The sequence below is a fragment of the Dermacentor silvarum genome, chromosome 1 (genome assembly GCF_013339745.2).
Source record: "Dermacentor silvarum isolate Dsil-2018 chromosome 1, BIME_Dsil_1.4, whole genome shotgun sequence".
Taxonomy (NCBI): Eukaryota; Metazoa; Arthropoda; class Arachnida; order Ixodida; family Ixodidae; genus Dermacentor; species Dermacentor silvarum.
In genome coordinates, this window is record NC_051154.1 from 234,089,163 (window position 1) to 234,104,934 (window position 15,772).

A 15,772-nucleotide genomic window follows, 5' to 3' on the forward strand; every position below is an offset into this window, starting at 1 on the left:
CTAAGAAAAACTGCAACAATCCTCAGATCCGGTTTCCGTTCCCATTACAAAAGAGAGTTTCGAGAATCGTACCAGTTACTTCTGTAAAAAAAAAAAGTTGCTTGTTAAAAAAGTTACTTTTGCATAAAGCCCAAACCGCATGAGAACGATTTTGTGCGCGACAGCGACGAGCGACGGCTTCCAGCGACGAAACGGGCCGTTGCGCGAACAGATAGCTCGGTCTTTTCGCTCGATCACTCGGTTATAGAAATCTAGAATTCGTCGCTTGTCGCCCGGAAGTGCTATGAGCGACTAGCCAATAGCGGGAAGCCGGAACAGGATGTACTTACATTGGTCAAGTACTACCGATTGTCGCACGGAACCAGCAAACGACTAAATTTTGATACGTGCAAGGAACAGAGCCTAGTGCAAGACCTTTAGAGATATTTATGTTGCTCTTTACAGTAAACACATCAACTTAAATTAATAAAGGACGCGTCATGCCAGTTTCGGCGCGTATTTGCTGTCCTCATACCAGCAACACCGGGGAGATGTCGCTCAACGTCGTTGCTCGCATGCGGTACGACTTGTAGGCGACGAGCGAACGCGACAGCCATCTCCATCGCGTCGCTTGTCGCTGTTGCGCGCAAGATCGCTTGCATGCGGTTTATACTTAAAACTACGTTTTGTTAAGAAAGTAACTGGAACGCCAATGCATTTCTCCTCAAAGTACCGGAATTAATATCTCGAAACTGGTGTCATCTTGAGAAAGTTCCGAGTGGATCCTTTTGCCAACTCCATGACTAGAATTTGTAAATTGCAATACGGGCCATAATATAATTAATTAAAAACTTAATTAGTGAATTGTTGTTAATCAGTCGATTATGCATTTCAATTTTTTGTGCAAGTAATGTCCACCTCTTCGAGTAAACCAGCTCATGAACTAGAATTGTGCTATGTGCCACAGGCAAGTTTCAATTTTTTTTTAAGTATTCGCTGAAACACCCTGCATGTATACAATGTACATAAAAAAATAAAGTGGAATCTTTTTATTGTTTCAGTAACTACACTGGTACATTGTGCGAAATATCTTGCCGTTATAAAAAAATAATACCAACGAATGTGCGGCTATTACTTGAGTCTGTAAACCTGTAAGTATGTCTGTCAGACGAAACGCAGGCTCCGCACGTAGCGAAAAGAATATAAGCGTCATTTTAAGGTGTTGCACGCTTTGGATAAAGAAAATGGCGAGCTGCTGTCCGCATCCTGAAGCGTAGACGCTGAGAACACAACTATAGTTTGCCAGAGAAATCAGAACACCTTGTATATGACAGACTCGTAATCACCTATAGAAAGTCAGTTTAAATCAGTGTGAGCCATCAAAACGAGTGAGAAGAATCAACACTTTTCATGCGTCGTTTAAGTGGCAGCGCCTTCATTTCCCGCTAAGCGTCACAGCTTAGCTCTCCTCACGCACGCACAGCAATGAATGAATGAATGAATGAATGAATGAATGAATGACATCTATTTAGGAAGAGGTGGCGAGAGGATCGAACGTGGTACATAGAGAAAAGGGGCGGGGCGAAGTTTACCGCCGTTGCCTAAGGCTGAATGGTCCGAATAACGTCGCCGCCTCCGCTGGCGACGCTAGAAACCACCTAAAGGTCAAGATCCGTGCGGCTATGCCAGTCTCCAGGACAAAGACCCAGAGGGACAGAAATAAATTACCTATAAGAAAGTGGTTCCGATTTCAACGTTATCTGCTACGAAGTACACCTAGGTACACATAGGTAAATTTAATGGCTAAATTTTTTTATTGGGCGACACAAGGTGAGAAGCCGAGCGTTTTCGGTACAGAGCGGCACACTATGAGAGGCAGTAAACACAGCGCGCTCGAGATATCTCTGCCGAGCGTTTCTAGATTGCTGTCGCTCCGTGGAAACTGGCCAGATGGTAGCTCTCACGACGCTTCATGGCGCAGAGAACGCTCGCAGAAGTTACCGCCACCCACGCTTACTTCTTTTATTATTCATTTCTTGGCTTGTTTTTTGTTCTTCACTGCACTATACTTTCGACATTTAGTTCAATGACTTCAGCGTTCATGGCCGTCGTTATGAGACGACCATAAGTGCATACTAATAAAGAACCACACAAACGTACGAAACTAAGGCGGCCGTGAGTTTAAAATGCGGCGTTCAACCACGCGTCGAACATTATTTCAGTCGTGATTAGAGCGTTGCCGTTCCACGGCGGGTAATAGACGCACCCACCGGTGCCGGGCTGGAAGTGCGTCGGAAATATGCGTTAGATGCGGTTGGCACTATAATTATGCAATAACATTAATAGAGCAGGTATAACATCCTAAAGCAACACTGTGAACTTCTGTGCGTGTTATAAGGCTATCTTCAGCACTTTTACTTAATTACAGAACTGTGGATTTCCGCGTATGTTCTTGTATTGTGCTCTTACTCGCGTGAAAAACTTCGTACGTGTTTCTACGCTCAGACTGTCTTCAGCATGTTTCAGTGCTTTTTGTGCTTTCAGTTGTTTGTTTGCCCAGCGGCAGAGAGTAGCCGACGTCGAACTCTCCGTCATTGTTGAAGAATAGACGAGTTGGTATAGCATATGCGCCGACAGATAGCACAATAATCAACACAACACAAGATAAGAGCGTGCGTGCAGCGATTTGGGTGTGTATGTGCCTATTCTTTTAAAGCGAGGCTTTCTTTGCTGTCTTTTCCACTGCTGCGGCTGTCTTGCACACCGCGTCGGGAGGTTGTTCAGAGCTTGCATGTACATGGCAGAGGCGTGTTAGGGAGGAAAGCAGGCGCGATAAAATTTCTTTGGACCTTTCCACCGTGTCGAATGTGCACAATGGCCTCTATAGGGCTCCCTGGACATCGCCACAATACCCTATTGAAAGCTGTAATTATCCGTGACCCCCCACAAAGCCGCAAAAGCATTGCTGAAATTGCAGCGCTTACCTTTCTACTAAAGTGCAACAGTCCAGATGGGAGGTAGATAGAATGGTGGAGATGAAGTAGGGAGAGGAGGCAGAGAATGGGTAGAACCGACGCAGTCACGAAACAAGTGAATGACAGCCTTGCCACTCTTCGCTCAGCGGTTTACATACATGGGGGGGGGGGGGGGGGAGGGCAGGAGAGGGAAAAGGCCGCGTGAGAAGGCGAGGAAACGCTACTTCTAGACACGACAGCAGTTGCGGACAAACTGGGTAGAAGAAGAAGTAGTTTATTGATTTGAAAATGTAGAGAGGTTGGCCTGAAAATGGAGCATCTGGCCTGCTACTCTACTGTAAGGGAAGGGGAAGAGGGGAAGAAAGAGGGTCACAATGGGGGATGATAATGGGAGGAACTAGGTGAAAGGACACATTGCATAAATGTTATAGCAAGCGTGAGTCCAGGCCCGTGTCGCCCAAGAAACGTGAAAAAGCACGAATTGCCTCTATTGTCTGCCAACTCTGTGGCCCTGCGCCTAGCAAGAGGTCCTCCGACAGTGGTCTATTATATAAATGCCTCAAGGTGGCTGCCAGTGTGAGTCTTTCGCGCGCATACTCAGGGCACACCACGAGCACATGGTCTATAGTCTCTATAACACCACACACTGAACATTCCGGGGAGTCTGTCCGTCCAATGATGTGCAAATATTTGCGTGTGAAAGCGACGCCTAATCGCAGTCTGTATATCAGGCATGTATGAGGGCGTGGAATTCCACGCAGAACAGGAAATTGCATATCGGGATCCAGCCTTTTAAGGCGAACGTGACGAGCGTCTGGCTGGGCCCAGTATGTTTTCGTCGCACTCCTCATTAATTTCGACAGGAGGCATGTGATGTCCGGTCTAGAGAACGGCACTACAGTTCGCAGGACATTGCTGAGGGCACGCTTTGCTTCAGCATCGGCCATCTCATTACCATCGATTGCAAACTGGGTAAATTTAACTTGACGGTACGGTACCGTAGGTTTCTGCTATTTCTGAAAAATAAACACGATGCTAATACGTCAAACGGACAACAGACGCACGGCGCGCAGACGCAAAGCCGCATTAAAGCACTGCAGCGTCTAGGCGACACTAAGGAAGTGGTTGCCCATCAAATCAACGCTTCTGTGCCTGCCGCCGTAGCTTTGCGGCTATGACATTATTTGAGGTCGCGGGTACGATCCCGCCCGCGGCAGCCGTATTTCGACGGGGGCGAAATACAAAAACATTAATGCACTACATTTACGTGGATGCTAACTAACACCAGGAAGTCAAAATTAATCCGGAATCCGCCACTACGTCGTGCCTCATAATCCGATTTTGGTTTTGGCACGTACAGCCCTATAATTCAATTAAAGTTTAACGATTCTGCCACGATGCGATGTGCTGTGTGAAACAGTGACAATGCTAACCTTCTCGGATGTTATGAGCAATGGAACACAACGCCTCAAGCAAACACGTCTCGCTGTGTGTTCTGTGTACTCGGCAGATAAACAGCAGTGGTGTACGCAAGGTAAGGTTTAACACCAACTCACCCCTCTCATATTGGACTAAACGCTGAAGAAATTAAACATTCGCCGTCAACATCACCGCCAATTATCGTAAGTTCAAGCAAACAGCACAGAAAGCTTCGGTTACACCGATTCCCACAGTGCTTGGGATCCGCATAATTTTTTTTGTGTGTTAAGTAGATTATTGCGCTATCTATCGGTAACCCTCCTTTAAAATTACAGGAACGTAACACCTGGGCTGTGAAAGAAGCCGTAGCAACCGAGCCTGAGATACAATGTTCGGATCAACTTTGACAACCAAAGGTATAGTTTAAAGTGCACCTGAATCCGAGTACACGATCGTTATTGCGTTTCGCCCCCATCGACCGGGCATGGCCGCCGCGCCAGCAAACCAGCATGATACCTCGTGCTCAGCAGGAGAACGCGATGGCCACGACACCATGGCGTGTATTTCACACCACGGTTTCGGAAGCGAGGAGGCGGTGCAAGGAGCGAGTTTTGTTGAAAGAAGAGTGGTCGGACGTGGCCTGAAATCACAGTACAGGGTCACCGCAGTTCTTCCTTTGGCAGCAACATTCGCGAGACTGCACAGTGTCGTCAACCTGCTTCTTGAGTATTGCGTGCATACCGTCAAAAGCTATCGTTTACTGTATAAGAAAGCGCATATTAGCTAATCTCCACTCGCGGTGGATTGTTGAGTTGCCCGTACGAAAGTTGCAGGTAGCTAACTATAATAGTTTCGTTTGGGGTTCGGAAAAGTGTTACGAGATGGCGAGCAATTTGCCTGTGTCACGTGAGCGTGTGTGTGACGACAAAAGTGAGGCGATAGCACGACGACGATGATGGCGACGACGATGTCATGACGACTGATTTATTGTATATACTGTGGGGCGAAGAAACGTCACACCGTGTTCCGATCGCCAAGGTAGTAAAATTTGACAGCGTCTCAAAGCGCTAGCTGCCTCAAGGGTAGGACGGGGAAACTGGCACACTGTCGCATTTATAAGCAAATTGTTGGTGTGCGGCAGGATTCACGTGCCAACCGCTTTAAATCTGTAGCTTGCACGGGTGAAGGAGAGATGGTGACATTAGTATTCACTCCTACCATGCGTGCGTATGTTTCTTAACGGGCAGAACTTCGTCCTGTTGCCCCGGGAGACTCTGGTTCAAATATTACCATAGAAATTAAACGTAATTATTTTATTCAATAGGTCCCGAACGAGGCGAGACTCAAACCTACCTATGCCTCAAAATGTTCCTTCGTCGTGACCACATGGAGACTACGCTACAACACGTATAAGTTCGGCTTTAACTGTAGCTCGAGAAGACGGTGATGAAAACGCCTCAAGTAAATATAATTACGTCAACTCTTCGCGTCCATGCCTGCACTAAAATTGCAAAAAAAAAAAAAAACTGTAGTTTTATTTCTTCATAGGGCCTGGAGCGGTGACTATCGCATACAATGCAAACCGTGTGCTTCATATGGAAAGAGCCAAGATTCATATGGAAAGAACCAAGTCCGTGCTTGGCGTGCAGGGGATTTAATAACGTCTCTTTTTCGGCAACGCGGTGGTGGTCATTGGCGATATGCTACAATCCTACATAACTAATTAAGTAACTATGACTTGATAACTATGATTTATACAGTTGCTTAGGACACATGTTGCAATTTTGCAATTGAAGTAATATACTTATTACTGCAAATGGTATAATAGTAAACTGAAACTGAACTGAAGCCGGTCAGTGCTTGAGGTACACTCAGTACCTCACGCTCTCCGTCCAACCCATCTGTGACCTAAAAGCGTGGCGGAAAATGAAGTGGACTCCCTCCCCCACTGCCTACGTCACAGGGGTTGAACCGCGAGCCGGGCTTCGCGGTACCGTGTGCGTAATCAGGTAATTTGAATAAATAATTCAGTCATTTCGGTTTGCGTAACCATTTTGAAATGTGTAAACAGGTAACTACGCTTTTATGACAGTTACCTCAAACTTTTCAATATAAGCATGGGCCGTAAAGTTGGCAACTAAGAAGTTAATTATTGTAATTATGGTAGTTAGTGAAATTATTACTTTGTTTTTTTCTGGCAAATGATGTCCACCTGGGCAGATAATTCATCCGCTGTGACGTGACTCGATCCAAGTAAATTTATAGTAGGCCTTTCTTTAACAAAAAATCATGTTCGAAGTAAAAAATTTTCGTTTTTCCTTCAGTTTCTACGCAGGAAAGCACACTACGGAGTTAGCTGCGCACGCATATTAGAAAACCGGAAGCGCATATATAACCACTGTTTACAAACTTCTCTAAAAGTGTGGATCGCAATTGCGGAGAAGCAAACTATAAAATTACGCTGCTGCTCACGCAGTTAATCTCACTGCCAAAAGTAATAACGCTCGAGATGGCTGACACGCTCTCCGTAAACCGTGATGAAATTGAGACCAATATCAAGCGTAAGCGTATGTAGGCCTATAGAGAGAGCCTTTATTATCTCGGGCCTGACGCCAAAGTGCCCGACCCTGAGAGGTTCGAAGAAGGCGCGTTTTCATCTTGAGAGTATGATATGTGGGTTGTTTTCATCATCGTATATTTTCCACCTAACGTCCGCGGGCGCGAACGCTGTGACAATTTCATTATCATTATTTATTCATCGTTGTTCCTGCCTATACTTTGACACGTGTGAGCTATCGTTAAGGCGCAGCCACAGGGTTTCGTTGAGCTCGGAGCTTCATATGTGCTTCACGTTGCTTCGCGCCCACTGCACGGCACAACGCCCGCACAACGCCATATATGCACGGCACAACGCCATATATGCACGGCACAACGCCATATATGCACGGCACAACGCCATATATGCACGGCACAACGCCATATATGCACAGCACAACGCCATATGTCTCGCGTTCGATAGCCCCTTTCCGCCGTATAGGGGCCTCCGTTAGTCCACAGGCATCTGTCAGGAACGGGGCGCCGCGCGGGTCCCCTTTTCTCATTTGTTTTCCCAGAGCACAATGCACGCAGGCCACCTCGTTATCGACCGCACCGGTGCACCACACTGTGTAGTATAGTAACGCCTGTATTGACAAAGCGATCGGCAACAAATAATAACCCGAAGCAAAAAGAAAAGAATAACAACAAAGTAAGAGGAGCGGAACGCCGCAAACAGCCACCGTATCGACCGTGGCCGAGTTCGTTATTAGTCGCGGGACGCTTATGGAGCGGTTGCTAAACGCCCCCTCCCCTTGCCAGTCTGCCATGTAGCACCGGCCACGGCACGTATGCATCCCGAGGCATTTATTGCTTGCAGGAATCAGAACACAAGAGGGCGAGGGCATGCTTTGGGTAGAGAGAGAAAGAGAGAGACAAGTGGACGTCATGAGACGGCTGCGAGACATTCTTTGCGGTATAGCTGTCTCAGAGACCGCAAAGAATGGGACAGCGATTAGCCCGAAAGTCCACCTGATGAGACGGAAGCGGGATAGGACGGATAAGCAGTTTCTCGCGGGAAAAGACGATGAATATAAAAGCCTCGCTCCGACCAAAGGCGGTGATGCGGCTCGTAATCAAGAGCTATGGTCTGGAATTCCCCGCATCGAATGAACGCTGCCATCTACGACGATTCGAAGCCAGTAGAATGTGTACCGTATATAGCTGCCGCGTGATGAGAAGCGAACTGTGCCTCAGTGAGTAGCGTGATGTCAGTCTCGTTCCCACAGTGCTTTCGCTGACAGACGTTTAGTTTTTATGTCGCGCGCAATTTCTGGTCGGGTCACACCAATTTCACCACACCGTCTCTCATCGCCAGTATGTTTACTACCTTACCGTTCAACGATATTGACTCCCACATGCGCAGCGCGGCTGTACAAGCTTTTATCGATTGCTGATTAGTGGTTGGCGAGTCTCGAAATCCGATAGGATGAGAAGCAAAAGAAAAAGAGAAGGCACGATCTCTTGGAGAGATGGCGGGTTATATGGGTAGCGGAAGAGCCGATTTTTTCAAGGTGCCTTTGTGGCGTGTTTTCGAGTGTGAATGAGTCGTGCGAACATCCCGTCGTAAACTTTATTCTAAGACTTCGAACAGATTATTAATATATATATATATATATATATATATATATGTGTGTGTGTGTGTGTGTGTATGTATGTATATATCTTCCCTTCTCGTAGAGGATGGCGCATGTTCCACGCGTCAACCCGGACTTACACGACACGCTTCACCGGTAGATTCGCATCAACTCTACGAGGTACTGCTTTTCTTGCATGGGTGAGAAGGTGTAGATTCAACGACTAGCCTGTCTATTAGGAAAGTATTAAGGAAAGTATTCGCGTCCGCATATTGAGGGACGCGTGCTCCCATCCATTTAGAGCTTTGGGGAACGTCGTTGAGTGTCTTTCCCGCACGTCAGCTTTCATTTCTGCTATAGCGAACACACTTTCAGTGACGACGCACACTATAGGAGCTCATGAAAGCAGAATTTTGCAGACTCGGGACTTGGTTTCATACGAAAACCAAGGTAGCCATAGTGACGCGTGAATGGCTCAAGTGAGATGCCAATGCGGTACGTCATGTCGTATACCGGGCTCCGCTGTGCCGCAGCTCTGCTGTACATTTTTTTTTTGGGGGGGGGGGGGTAGAGGGGGGGCGCCGGCACTGTGACAGGATTGGCGTATTTAGTTGTCGCTCACACTCAAATTGCTACTGCGTATGCTTTTGGCGCCCGTAGACAAATGAGTTGTTGCGATATGACACTGCCTGGAAGTTTAAAAGATAGCGCGGGACTCGCGGAAACCTGCATATACGAATAAAAACTGGCCTGCAGCTAATATATCCTCAGCGGAAATCGCGCATGGGGTGTATATATACTAACTCTGTGTTATCCAAAACATTTCTGAAAGAATGAACGGAAACTCCAGAACATTCTAAGAAAAGGAGCATTTGTACAAATTGCTAAAACATATTCACAGAAAGGAAATTAAAACTGCCATCTGGCAGCCACCGAAAGGCACGGTCGGAGTTCCATAAAGCTTCGTTTAACTCACTAGAAAGAAAAAAAAAGAGTTAAATAAAATCTGCGATTGCTTTTTCTTTTTTTTTTCAATGAAAAGGCTTTCTGGCTACTTCTACTCACGAATTAGAAGATGTACAGAAACGTAACTGGACACATAGTTGGTGACCAAGCTACAAAGGGCAGTAGTGCATTCCACGAATCCTCATTTCTATGAGCTAGCTCAGAGCAGTGCCTATATACCGTGCCTAGCCTCGAAAATAGTGAAAACTACATGTACAGACGGCTCGTGGCAAGGTCCACAACGACGTGCTTGACACCATAATAGGCAGACATGCATTTTGGTTTCATATACAGCCGTGCCTTGCTTCATACCGCGGCGAAAACGAAATGTGAGTTTTGATGTATATCGATTTCGTCTGTGGGAAATAGAGCGTATGCTATTATTTTTCTCTTCGCACTAATTCCAGCTTTGTTCGTAGACCAAAGCAGCAACAAATCAGCTTTCACTCCTCACCATGTCACCTGGAGTAGCATGCCAAGCCTATCGCTAAGCTAGCCTCTACCGATGCCATTAAACGTTTTCGCTAAAACAGATTTCGGAGCTCGCGTCTGACAATAAAGTCCAGTAACGCGGATGGCCTGGAGACCTTTCATTTCCCAAGGCCGCTCATGGCAGTCAGCCAAATTTTCATATGGTTTCCATGTAGTGCTTTCCCCATCACCTGGACAGTCGCTCGACAACGTGGTTTTGTCCCATAGCAAACTTTCGCGACAACCAAATTGGCACCTTACATCCCGGATGACCTCACTTGTTTATAGAATGAGCCATGCCATTTCGACACGTGACCACGGGACTCTGCCTCCTGCCTCGTAAACCATAACGATTAGTGCTCCTGCGGCTAGTTTCTCTAAGCTTGCTCAAAACATGATGGTCTCTCATAGCTTGATATGGAAGGCACGATGGGATAACCGAAGTACGTATACGATTGGACGTTCGCAGAATGAGATCTCGTCTCATGTTTTCTGTTGTTTTAGTGAGGAAAGAAGAACGGGGTTACAATTTGGCACGCCACAAAAACAATTTCCTTCCTACCTGGGATAAAAGAAAATACCAACAGATCCGGAAACGTATTGTGAGACTGCGAAATACCTGCTTGACTTCTCCCGCGGAAGGTATCCATTGTGTATACACGCTCAGGGCAAAGCATGGCAGTGTTTTCAAACCTTGACATTTGTGTGTTTTTCGTGGGTTATAGCTGTATACTCAGAGTGAGAAACAAAATTTTCGAGAACTCCAGTTTGCTTGGCGAAACGACTTTTACGGCTTCGGAGGCCTGGCGTGAAATATTGCCCTGTTGGCGTTGGTTGACGTTCCACGGTCGAGAACGGAGATAAAGTGAAATACATCCGAGCATCGTTGCGTCCGTATACGGTCACGGTGTCTGATTCAAGAGGCCAGTCATAGATGACATTTTTTTTTGCCTTGTCAGCGACGCGTGTGACATAGTGCGGAAAGTTAGTTATCATTTTGTTCAACAGTGTCACTAGAAAACACACATATATACAACGCAATGTTGGGATCTAAATGATGGGAAGCTTGATTGAGTTAGCGAGGTAGCAGCGGTATAGCGGATGACACGAGCTCTGCCTCGTTGCCTGTAGCTATCTGCGTCATGAGGGCGAAGGCGATGTACGATGCTTGTATGGAAGAATGTTGATGACAGGTGCATGCACAGAGGAGAACGACACATCTAAGTACATCTGGAGCTTGATAACCCTTGTGTGATAGTGGCCCAAATATTTGAGGGGATTGGCTGAGAACGGACACACAGCCAGTGGCACATACCAAGTTGCACATACCCACCGGCCCATGTTGCCTACTCGGCAAGACAGCAGCCAGCACATACTCAATAGCCCAAGATGTCTACGTATATATATATATATATATATATATATATATATATATATATATCCGACGAAGAAACGACGACGAATGAGAAACCCCGGGGAAAAGGCAAGGAAAGCTACGCTTTTAAAGAACTTGTCAGTTCCTTGGCAGTCTAGAAGCACGCGACCAAAGAACCGTTTGCCGGTGCCTGCTGAGCTGACGAAGTGCGTTACTTCATATCAGTTTTCAGATAAGTATTTGTGGTTGTCGTCTGTATATAAGTAGTCATTATATTCGTAATTCAATACGCATTGGCTTTTTTCTCAGCGATTGCGCATACCACGAAAGTTAAGGCCAGTTCCGATTATCCCTACACTTATTTATTTATTTATTTATTTATTTATTTATTTATTTATTTATTTATTTATTTATTTATTTATTTAGCCTCAGGGCCAGAGACATTGCAGAGGGGAGTGGGAAGAAATACAAACCTAAGGACAACAGCAAGATACAGTGAGTAATAATAACAATTTCAAAACAGGCTAGCAGTTAAACAATGGTGTTAAGTGCCTCTCGAAAACGTTGGTTATCAATGATTGATGCAGCGTCAGCAGGAAGGTGGTTCCACTGGACTGCTGTGCGCAGAAGAAAAGATTCGGGAAATGTTTTCGTTTTACAAAATAGAATACCTACCTTATGGTGATGATGAATGAGATGGGACATATATTGCGGTGATAGAAAAATATGTCGTGATGAATGGTGTGGTAGTAGATGTTATGAAATAAATTGAGGCGGTCAATTTTTCGACGCGCTGCTAGAGACGGAAGCGCAAGGCTGGCTTTGATAGCTGTTATGCTAGCAGTGCGTTGTAGTTAGAGAGAATGAAACGAGTCGAGTTAATCTGAACAAGTTCCAGGGCAGTGATTAATTTTACAATGCATAGGATGCCACACAGAAGCAGCATATTGAACCTTTGTATCCTAGCATACGGTTACCATTGTTAATAATGTTTTCTGTGTGCAGTGTCCAATTTATATTACATGATATATGAATACCTAAGTATTAATAAGATGTAACGAATTTTAATGAAACACTGTTCAAAATATAAATAGGAAGACTGTTAGTGTTTCGGGTGAAAGGCATAATCTTGCATTTCTTTACATGTAATTCTAATCGCCATATTTTACATCACTTGGATACAGCAACTATGTCAGATTGGAGAGTGTTAATATCCCTGTCAGTATTGATTAACAGCGGAGCTTTTTATGCCCAGCGTAACATGTCTGTCGTAGGCAAAAAAAAAAAAAAAAAAAAAAAAAACTTCAAGGAGCGATGACGTCACTTCAAATTGCCTAGTAACCGCCGGCGCAGGTGCGCGCTCGCTTCGCCGGACACAGACACGGCTCCGCCGAGCTCCCGCCAGCTACGCGCTACTGCGCATGCGGCGTGACGTCATCCCGGCGCGTCTGCGCTCGCCGCCCGTACACTGTGCATAGCTTTTGCCCCACTTCCCCTACGACTTCGCCACCGGCTGCGCACTACTGCTGATGCGCCGCGAGTCAGACGTGACGTCACGGCCAACTGTGCATGCGCTCCTTCATTCCGTATGAAAGCCGGTGCGCGGCGGCGGCGCGCCAGACGTAGACATGGGGAGACCAAGGAACTCGCACTGCTGAGGAAGAAGCCGCTTACCAAGAATCGCGGCGCGCTGCTAAGCGTGACTGCCAGCGTCGACGCTGATTGGACCTAGCACGGATCGCCGAAAAGGCGCTGCAAAACGACGACGACGAGCTGGGGACCCCGAGTACGTCCAGTGAGAAAATGCTAGGGAACGGGACAGAAAGCGTCGGCTCCGAACTTTGTATAACTTAGCATCCCTTCGTATAACCAGGACCAGCTAGGAACCGATCAGCTCCGCTGTGTCTTTAACCTTGCGCCACTAGTGCAAGCTACCCCGAATTTTTTTTTCACGAAATATTACACAATCGTCAGCGAAAAGAAAGATGGCAGAGAAAACAACGGAAGGCAGATCTAATGGGAATTAAGAATAGTAGGGGTCTAAGGACGTACCCCTGTGGAAGGCCGAATGTACGTTAGTAAAGGATGAGTTATGAACATTAGAACTAAAAAAAAAAAAATAAACAGCAAAGCTTGCACTAGGCCGATCAAAGCTCGAAACACAGCGTAGCTGGTCGATAGATTCTCAGGAAGGCCTTCCTTCCTGAGTTCAGATCATTTTGTGGTTCGTGGAATATGAGTATGTGGTCACTTTCGTCTTATAAATTCGGCTCAAGTAGTTTGCAGCATGTGCTTTAGTAAGTGAAATGGGGTGGCGATTAAGAGGTGAAGTTTTACTGCCGGACTTGTAGAGTGGAATCACCTTCCCAATCTTCCACTCTGTAAGAAGGCTAGATTGAAGTACTTCTCGACAGGTACAGTCGACCTATTCCTTAACAATACCGCGCGAGCGTCGAATGGCCGGCCGGTGAACGCTTTCTAACGGCGCGAAGCGACGCAATCAGCAAGACCAAAAGAGACCAGCAAGAGATCAAGAAGTTCTTGCTGATCTGGTGGCTTCACCAGTGAATTCACCGGTGAATCAGTTGATTCACTGCCGGTTCTCTGGAAAAAAATGACGGCATTGTTTATAACCCTTGCTGGCAGTTATGAAGTGCCTGCTTCAGTTACTCCTTCGAAAAATACCTACAAATGTGTATTTCCCAATTATCTCTCAATTTCTGAAATACACAAAAAGTCTGCACTGCCTCTTTCGGTGCTAATCCGATTGGACAAGTTAGCTTATTCTATAGACCTGGAGATTATCTTCGTGTATTCACAGACACATCTGTACCCAGCGACGGCCAAGGCGCTTCTGCAGCTTTCTTTTGTCATACCACAGAAAATGCAACGGGTGTTGCACGTACTCTACCCAGCCTCATCAACAATTGCAGAGCTGGCAGTGATTGATGGTGCACTGAAGTGCATACAAGAGAAGTTAACAACATCGAAGATTGCCGTTCTTACCGGCTCCCGCGTTGCCCTCAACGTACTACAGAGAAGTGACGTTGATGATCCAGTATTGCGCAGCATTACTGACTCTGCCAGCAAAATTACGTCTCGTCGGGTATCCTTCGTTGGCCTGTGTATATTTTCGCACGTAGGGATCGCAGGAAATGAAGAGGCTGATTGACCGTCTTCACCTTGTGATCACTGCTGTAGCTAACCGGAAATTTCGTGTGAGCTTAACGACGCTCGTCTGCTGATTCGTCGCTACCACTCTGAGCATCACCCCGACCAGCGTGTCGTAAATGAATCGTTTCCTCCCCGTGTTCGTGGGCGAGGCTTGCCTCGTTGCGCTATATATAGAGAGCTACTACTCAAGTTAAGGTTTGGTTGCGCCCTGGATTGTGAACGTTCACACGAGGACGTGTGGACCATCAATTGTGTGCTTCTTGTTGTTCCTGTGAGAACCTCGAGCACCTCATACAGGAGTGTCCTGCTTTGATTACGCGCCGCACGTCTCTGCTGAGGAGCTACTGCATTCTTAGCCTGCGGTGTACGACTTTCGATGAACACTTTTATTCGAGACGTTATGCATCGTGACGAGGCTCATCGCGCCCTCCTTGCTAAAAGAAATTGACTTAGCTTGCCTGTTGTAGCGTTTTTTTTTTGTTTGTTTGTTATTCAAATTGTCGAGACCTTACCTTTTTACGTTCTTTTTGTATTTTTATGTAGTTACCGCGCTCTGCGGTGGCTTTTATTTGTTTCTGCTACCGCTCTCTATTTGTTTGCTATTGTTCTAATCAGCCATTGCGATCCGTCATAGTGTTCTTTCTTTCTTCAGGAGCATCAAGGCGGTAATTTGTGCTGCAGGTACAGATCATAAGGTAGTAGGGCCACCGTCAAATGTACGTAAGCACTCACCACTTTTATGATGATCATCATCCATCCCAGTACTTTCTCACTCCCGTTCCCTCTTACTCAGTGCAGAGTAGCAGACTAGAGCGAACTAGCTCAGGTCGATCTCCCTGTATTTCCTATCAATAAAATCTATCTATTACACTTTTTTGAAGACAAGGTCTTCCTGCCTGAGTTCAGAGCATTTTGTGGTTCGTGGAATATGGGTATGTGGTCACTTTCGTCTCACAAATTCGACAACTTGAGGCCTTCTTGGGCTCGTATAGGACAACGAAAAATGCGTGAATGTACAGAGCTTGGAAGGAAAAAGACGCGCCAAGTTAGCGTGTATATGAGTTCAAAGCATTTTGTGGTTCGTGGAATATGGGTATGGGTCACTTCGTCTCATAAATTCGACAACTTGAGGCCTTCTTGGGCTCGTATAGGACAACGAAAAATGCGTGAATGTACAGAGCTTGGAAGGAAAAAGACGCGCC

General features: G+C 46.2%; 1 protein-coding gene across 1 annotated transcript in view; it reads right to left on the reverse strand.

Annotated features, from left to right (window-relative positions):
- LOC119436935 (potassium channel subfamily T member 1-like) overlaps positions 1-15,772 on the reverse strand; it is a 596,918-nt gene that overhangs the window by 90,798 nt on the left and 490,348 nt on the right. The gene's annotated exons all lie outside the window — the stretch shown is intronic.